The sequence below is a fragment of the Mesitornis unicolor genome, unplaced genomic scaffold, assembly GCF_000695765.1.
Source record: "Mesitornis unicolor isolate BGI_N332 unplaced genomic scaffold, ASM69576v1 scaffold22927, whole genome shotgun sequence".
NCBI classification, from domain to species: domain Eukaryota; kingdom Metazoa; phylum Chordata; class Aves; order Mesitornithiformes; family Mesitornithidae; genus Mesitornis; species Mesitornis unicolor.
In genome coordinates, this window is record NW_010197972.1 from 123,824 (window position 1) to 132,699 (window position 8,876).

General features: G+C 40.4%; 1 protein-coding gene across 1 annotated transcript in view; it reads right to left on the reverse strand.

Moving 5' to 3' along the window:
* The window catches only part of LOC104544182 (HMG box transcription factor BBX-like), a gene marked incomplete at its 3' end in the record, with an annotated part of 126,335 nt that extends 117,816 nt beyond the window's left edge, over positions 1-8,519 (reverse strand). The window contains exon 1 of the mRNA XM_010188979.1: positions 8,451-8,519. The remainder of the gene's footprint in view (positions 1-8,450) is intronic.
* Between the last annotated feature and the right edge of the window lie 357 nt (positions 8,520-8,876).

An 8,876-nucleotide genomic window follows, 5' to 3' on the forward strand; every position in this document is an offset into this window, starting at 1 on the left:
CCTGCACCCCAGCATCCTCTCGCTGGCTTTGGCCCCATTGCCACACAGCACAACGAAACAAAGTTTGACAGGGACATCCTCAAGAGTCCACTCCTCTATATAAATAAATAATCCATTTCCTCTAGGCACATCTCTCCAGAGTGCAGGATCTTCCTTTGCTGATTAAAAACCAGGAAGACTTTGGAAGCACGCAGGCCCAAAGCTCTCACCTGCATCATAGGCCAGCCCCAAGTAACAGCAAACTAAGCAGAGATGTCAAAACCTGCAGTGGAGCATCCAGATCCCGTCGACAGCTTTCTCCAAAGGAAACACAGTCCAGACTGTGGCATGGGCCTGCACGGTGTAAGATGTGGCCTGGGTCACTTTTAACCATAGACTTTTATCTGCCTTTGCTGCTCTGGTACACGATGCTGAGGTGAGACAGCAGAGCACAAGCAAGCACATACAAGAGATGCAAGGAAAACACTGATTTACTACCAAGGGAAACACTTAAAAAGATAATCTTCCCCTCACACACATAGGCAATTCCGTGTCATATTAATGGGAAATGGACACATTCAACCAACCGTTATGCTTAGCTATCCACAATTCACTTCCCTTATTTAAGGTTTTCTATACTAAGAAATAAAATTTAAAACTTCTTCCCCTTGCTCTAGTTCTGACACTTGTGCTCTTTATTTAGTCCAGCAGTTTTCAAAGAATGGCACTGGAGCTTCTGCTTACTCTTTCAGCACTGGAATACATTTTTAATCAATAAAACAGAAAAAGTAAATTGTGAGTAGCTGCTCGCATTAATGCATTTGCTACCAGTTTTGTCATTCTTCATTTTGCAGACACCAAATTTCCCCCTAGAAACACCTCTGTTTCTCCAAAAGCAGCTGGAAATTAATGATGCTATTTTTATTTTCTTATTAATTTGTATGCCATAGCTCTGTAATCAGTGCTGGATCATGCTGCAATTTTGCGTACTTGTTTCAAAATACATTATGAGCACTTGATGACTGATGTTTAACACAATGTATGGAAGAGTATCTCAAACAAATTAGAGGGAAGAAATACAAATAAAGACACTTTACTTAAATACCAAAAAATGTACAGACATATTCAAGCAAGAGGTAAACACTGAAACTCACAAGTTCGTGGCATGGAGCACTCACTGATTACTAAGAGCTGAGCCAGGCAGGAAGTTCACACTATTCAACATGAAATCTGGGTATAAAACAAACGTTTTGCAAAGAGAAAGAACATCTGAAGTCAGATTTAACAAAGAAGTGGAGGTGATAATGCCATTTCTTTTCAAATCCATCATCTCCAACCATCGATTTGCAGTACATCAGAAAGTTTTCTTTGCCTAGCCACATAACCAGCTTGGGAAGCAAAAATACTTGAAGAAAATGGCACAAGTGGCAAAAGATGTTCCATCTATCAAATGGCTTTCTCACACTTTATGCTCTTCTTTCTACCCTCTTCTCATTTATGGGAACCCTGCATACTTCACCAAGGTCTCTATTTCCAGCCCTTCCTCCACTGCCCATCATCAAGTCAGGGACTGCCTCTAAGCCTGGGCACTGATCCCCGAGCACAACAGGGGCATGATGCTGGCAGGGCTATCTGCACAGCAATAATTAAGAATAATGTGAAATCTGCAGCTTTCCTGAGGAATTCTGGGCCACCAGCAACTTTGGACAGCAGATCTGTGAAGGGGTGCGCATTGCTGATGCAGCTCTGCTTCTGGCTTTTTGTTCAGGCATCCAATTGCATAGTTGTAGCTGCAGGACTGAGCTCTTTAGTAGTTAGGACAGGATACACTGATGTTTCTGTACTTCACCCCATAAGGTAAAAGAAAAAAACAAATATATCAGCATGATGGGGCTCACTCTAGAACTGCTATTGCTCAAAGACCACTTGTGGAAAGCAAATCAGACACGGCCAACCACAAAAATGCCTTTTTCATCAACCTGACAAAAAAGAGCAACTTCCTCTCAACTTCTCTCAACTTTCATGGACAGATTTTAAAGCAGAATATCAAGTTTTAGCTCCACTGACTTTTGTGGATTTACTTCACACTGAAGAGGCTGAATTAAGATAAGAAATCAAATTCTCCCTCACTCCTTTCATTCTCTTCCAAGGTTTTCTTATCCAGCTTCATCTCCAAATCTCTTGTGTTGTTTTCTTAAATATTTCTTTGACAACCACAAAATAGTGCACTCTCACACATACATAAAACCAAACGTAGGGTATTTGCTTCGTAAAAGAACACACAAGCTGAAGAGTGAAAACTTACTATTCTACAGCAAGAAACACAATCCCAGCTATTACTGTGTGACATGCCTTACCCTCTCCTATTGCTGGGTAACTCCTGATCGTGAAGGACATTGGGTACAAATGAAAAACAAAACAAAACAAGAAAAACAACAAGAAAAAGACAACTTCTGACAAGGCATATGTTTAAAAGTCCTTATGCAGCTGGCAGAAAAAGTCTGCTGAGGAAAGCACTGAAAGGCACAGGTTTCAAGCCATCAACCCAACAGCAGTGAAGTGCTGCCTGGCACACTCAGCAGTATGAGGTGACCACCAATACACAACCCGGCCCACCAGAAGCACAGGACCAGGTTTAAGCTTTCCTCACTTGAATCCTGCCATGGGCCAGTTCAGCTCTCATCAACAGCACCAAGGAGCAAGTCTCTAACAAGTGCACCATAGGGAACTCTGGGTTTCAGAAGAGCAGGACAAAGCCCCTCCTGAGAGCACGGATGGCAGAAATCTTCCTGTTGCTACACCTACAGAAGAGGAGAGTCACCTCACGGCCAGGCACACAGTGTGGTTTCACAGTGTCTCAAAGCAGACTCCTCAACAGTTAGCTTCATACGTATTGCCTTTCAGAAAGAAAAAATAATAATTTAAAAAAGAATCAATCAAAAAACACCAAACAGGCAGAGGGAAGACACACCTTCCCACTTCCTCTCAGCAAAGGAAGGTGTAGACGGGACTCGTTAAGCTTCTCATCAAGAGTTTCCACTTGAATTAAGTTCCATAGATCCCATGTTGTGCAAGTCCACCAAACTATTTTCATCCTTGCTGAATGAGGCTCTCTGTGACATGAAGGGTTAATAAAATGCTGTTTCTTATTACCAGCAATTGCTACATTTCGTAAAATCTCTTCTATCAAAACACCCACGTGGAAGATTTCTGACAATAAAAATTCCATGCCTCCTAAGCAACTGATTTTCTTACTGTAGTCTCATGAAATCCTGTTAACTTTCCTTCCCCTCGCTAAAAATTGAAATTTTGTTGTACTAGCTTTCTTTGTACTCAGATATGCCTGAAGCCAGTTTATGTTCACATGCTGAATTGTCCATGCTTATAAGGACTTGCTATTACATTACGCATTTGTGCGCTATAAAGAAAAAGGCACAAACACTGGAAAGTGTCAAAACCATGTTTTTCCTCTTTGTTGATTCATCTTTTATGTAATCAAATTTATAAATATTAAAAATAATAAAACGCTGCTATCATTGTGAGAATACTACAATTAGATCTACACTCAGGCATTAAGCAAAGTATGCTTTCCTCCTCAAATACAATTCCTGTTTTAAAATTAAAGCCAAGTCATATTCTCAGTAACAAAACACTAGTAATCAGCAAGTCTGAATATCTTACAGGATAAATTACGTTTAGCAGGTTTAGAAATACAAGTCCAAATTAGTAAGTCACCCTATTTATCACAATACTCCCAGAGTGCCGAAGTAGCTGCTTCCATCAATTCCATGTTTCATAAGAAAATTATTTGTGATTTCACATTATGAGTACGAAAAATAATTTAACTGTAAAGAACTATTTCAGATTAACGCAGATCTTAAAAACTTCCCTATGAAAACCAGTATCTTGCTTCATAAAGTTAATACAAGGAAGTTAGTATTAAATAGTGTAATATAATAAATAGTGTCATAAACACACGTTTAGTGGCAAAAGCTCTCTAGCTCACTTTCCTTCTACTTTAGACTCTCCTGTCAATAAATAGAACCAAATTGAAAGTCAGTAACTTGACATTATTGTGACAGTGGTGTGGTTGGTTTGTTTGGTTTTGGTTTTTGTTTTGTTTTGTTTGTTTGTTTAAAGCATTATGAATGAAAGTTGAGTATTAGCAAAAGATGCCCAACCAGCACGGAACTCAGTGCGACTGCTCAAGTGTCAGGACAGGCATTTACCAGGAAAGCTTCAGAGTGATAGTGTGCACCAGAGGAAAGGACACAAAGCCAAGGAGTCAGATGCACACTTTATTCCATTCCCTGCTAACGCTAACCTGTTAAGTGACTGCAGGCAAGCCTGTGCTCCTTCACTGTTTTGTATCTCAGATGCTGAAAACAGGGATAAGAATGATCGTTCCTTGCTTTGAGGTGTGTGGTTACAGTGTGGCTTATGCACTTCGCCAGACAGGACATAAGCATATGAATAAAGCAATGCCTACAACCACCAACTATTAATAACATTACTGAGAGAATATGATGTGATTTTTTTCCTTACTTTTCCATGCAATGCAATCTAACACAAGCCCATCAAGCCATTCTTGGAGTAATCCTTATGCTGGTTCAGGTCTTACCCCTTCTGAAACTGCCAAGAAGGGTGACAGCTGGAGGAGTCTTTAGTGACATTCACATGTCCACTAGTACCAGGCTCACCACATTGCTCTCAGACAGAAACACTGTATCACTACTGATCTTAAAAAAATAAAAATAAAATAATAAAAAGGAAGGAAGTCCTAGTAATCATTTGACATATAACAGAATGGAAGAGCTTCTGACATTGATACCCCAGGAAAGGGGGAAAACTTGGTAGAAGAAAAAGGAATAAAGTTAATACTACAGAAGTCAGAAAGTTGACTTTTTCCTGTTTCTTCTCAAGCATGCTTTGAAATACATACAACCACTATTTCAACCCAGCTTTACAGACTCATGCGTAATAAAAGAAACATGAACTATTAAGGTTACAGTAAGGTAAAACAGTATCCATACTGCTTTAAAAACAACTTAATTCACTTAGGAAAACTGCCTCAATATACAGGCACCATATGATTTAACAATACAGAAAAAAGCATTGTTAGTTCCCATCCGCAGGTGGCAAAGGGACACATGGCTGTGGTTCCAAGAGTAAACTCTGACCTTGAAAGCCACCAGTGGCCCATAGCAGTGCCACTGACTCCACCAGCAGCAGCCCATCCCCATGCCAGGGCACAGCAAGTCCAACTTGGGTCCAAACTTTGAAAAGCAGCCTCCGGTTTTGCCAGAGCTCACAGAGGCAGCCTGTGACATGCTCAGAAATGAAAAATCAGTTTCATTTCAGTTCCACCTGTAATTTATAGCACCTTTCTCCACCAAGGAGCCACCCTCAGACAAATAGGGAGGCCTGAACACCACCTGTCCCATGTGCCATCAGAAGAGCAGCAGCATTTCGCCTCCTGGGTGCCCAGATCTCACTACAGATGTGTTTACAGCTTTCACATCACAGCAGAGCCTTGCACACCCCAGGTCTTGTCTGCCTTACCTGCACCTACCCCACCGCTACATGCGGTGGAAGTCACTCCCCAGCTCACTTACCAAAATCTCCTTCTTTCATACCAGTCTGCTACCAGCCCTGTCTAGTGACTGCGCTTCAGAGACGCTGTGCATCCTCAGCCCGCATCCCACGAGCGGCAGCAACCTGGAATAACTTTAAGCTCTGAATGCGAGCAATTGTATCGGTGAACTTAACCAGGCCTGTCATCTGCTTAAAGATACTCACATGCTTATAGGACTGCAAGCTATGGAACTACTAATTCATGAACAAAGTGCATTAAGATAATTCTGGATGGAAAGAAAAAACTTTAGCTATAAAATAACTGCACAATTACCTCTGATATTTTATGTGGAAAACTGACACTTAGTATCTTTAATTATTCACACAACAGCTATGAAACAGAAAAGGTTTCCTCATTGAACATGAAAATAAACATGGACAAATTCCCTCTCACCACCACTGCTACGCTCCTTTCCTAAATAAACCTGCTGAAACCAGTAGAAGTTTTGCAGGCAACAGGTTTATGACAAGCAGCCCCAAAAACACTCAAAAAGCATCGAGAGCAAGCTTATTCAATGTTTTAATTTACTTCAACACAAAAATCAGTTACGTTTCTGCTAAATTATGAGTCTGTTTGAAATGGTTTATCATTGCTGTGCCAAGAGGGACAACAGTATGCACTGAACTTTCGAGACCACAGGCCCATTTCTGAAGCATTCACAAGGCATCTTGCGAAGCGGCTCACCCCCTCGCAGCCCGTGACGCACCAGTACTGCACCCAGCACTTGTTAACCAAGACCAGAACCCAGGTGTCTCTCCTGTACGTCAAGACTGAGTTACTAAACTTCATTCACGAACGTTTACATTACTGAGAACTGTATAATAAAAGAAACCTTCCCTTCTACCAAAATAAAAGCTCCCTAAAGTAAATGGAAGTTCCTAGTCGTGGACAAATCTAACGAAATCTCTATTCTCCCCTTAACTAGGCACATCATTGTTATTACCTTTTTACGCTACGAGGAAATGGATTCCTCTGCTTCCTCTAAATCTTGTTACACCTTCTTTGTCAAAAAAGATACCTTGCCCTTCCTTTCTCTGTAACCTCTTCGTGCCAGTTCAACATCAGGAAAGATGTACATTTAGCACTATGCACAAATTCAAGGTCCACTCCTCTTAAAACTGTAGGCAGATTATGACCACCACTTCATTTCTAGGATCAAAACTCCATGCATCCAAAAGACTTAATCACATAAAAATAAACCAGATAATGACTAAAGACACTACTCTAAGCAAGGTCCCTGAGCTATGCTTTTTCAGTACCATTTACTAAGAAAGTAAAGAAAAGTAAAGAAAATTACTTCAGTAAAGTACTCCAAGTAAAGAAAAAGTCCTTGGTACATAGAGCACTCTAATCTAACTCTTACCTGAAAACACAGAAAATTAAGTTCAGAAATGAGAGCATTTGTCTTCAGCTCTGAACAACAGTTTGAAGACTATCTGCCAGCTTTTCAACTTCCCAATGCATTTTTAACTTCATAAAAATTGTTGCATCAATTACTCTACACAGAACTCGATTCTTGTCAGTAATGGTATAAAACTGAAAGCAATATTCTCTTATGCAACCAGTCTGTCATAAAGAATTTCAATCATTTAATTTGGTGTTTATACTGTCAGACCAGCAAATACCAACCTCACTGCCCACAAAATCCAAAAAAACTTGAAATTTGGGTGTAATTCTACAAGAACTGAAGAACAGGCAGAATCTTCCTTTCAAACTATCTCCCCACAGTGGTTATCCCAGCCTTAAGACTAGTTTTGTGGTCATAATATCACACCAGAACAGCTGTTCCCAACAGCCCCCTTTGAGCCAGCGTGTTTGGGATCATCACTTATCCTACGTCTGCTATGCATTGCCTGGAAAAGGTCAAGAGTATGTTATTAATCATTCACATTTATGAACACTAAGCTTACCCCAAATACATGTCTTGTCTTGTTTTTAATTATGCACACAATAGTACCATTAACAAAAATACTACCTCCCACTTCCCCATTTTGGGCCAAACGCAGTTCAGTGCCACCACAGGCGATTGTATGAGAAGTGTTCCAAATGCCGCTCATTTTGTCATCTATGAATGTGACCCCGCAAATTTAGAACCTCTTCTTTACAGTACCACTTCAGCTTAAAAGATGTCAAGCCTTACAAAAGGTGTCAAAATTTTTCCTAGCATACAGACGAAAAAAAAGGTTGTGCACCTGAAAGCTCAGAATACTAGTAAATTAGTCACCAAGATTCATCTCTCAAATTGATAGGTACCAGTATTAATCAATGCCAAGAGGAAAAAAACTCAGTAACACAGAAGAGCACAGACAGAATTCTAATTAGCTCTCAGTTTACATGTTAAAACTGAACCAACTCCTGTTGCAGTAGTATTACAGTTCTGCTGAACTTCTCACTGATTGACCTCCAGAGATTTCCGATTACCTGTTCCACTTTCATATTTTTTCCTACCACTGAATTTTGAAAGGACTTTACATTCCCATTAGGTTTTCCACCTGTGTGTTGCACTTCGCATATTCTCACGTCACTTTGGTTTAAAACTTTTGCCCTAAGTCAACCAGCTGATTATCTTTACAAAACAAGGTTTAATTAAAAAAAAACAAGAAAAAAGAAGAGATATCTAAATACGCACAGCCTTCTAATTCTCAGCTTATCCAGACCCACTCCTACAGACAAACTTTGTAACCTAGCAGTTGCCATGAGCACCTGGAGAAGACATGTTTTCTGAGGCGCCAAAATCTGAACAAGCATCTCCAACGTAAAAAGCGGCAGCACAAGGACCTCTATCTTATCAACAACAACAGAGTTCTTTTTCTGTGTGTACAGTTTACATACTTACCCAGGAAGGCAAATAGAAATTACAGACAGACGAAGATGAAGCTGTCTCAAAGCCTTTGTCATGTGATAGTGACCTATAAAGTATCAAATAAAGGCACATCATCAGCACATCATGATTTTACAATATTGCAACTCACCACAACACCAACAAGAGGAGAGATCCCAAAACTTGAAACTTGCTCTCTGCTCACCCCCACCCCAGATAAGTTGTCACTAAAACAAGATGACAGTCGCAGGAAACCATAAGGTGCAAACAAAAGATGCACCATGTCTTTAAAGGGCATCAGGACTGGGCAAACGGAGCAAATCATCTGGGTGTGCATCAGCAGGGTGGGTTATTTTTCCTCTGTGTCTCTCGAACACACAGATGCATGTTTATGCGTGCACACAGACATATATACGTACACGCAGGGATGCATCATGTAAT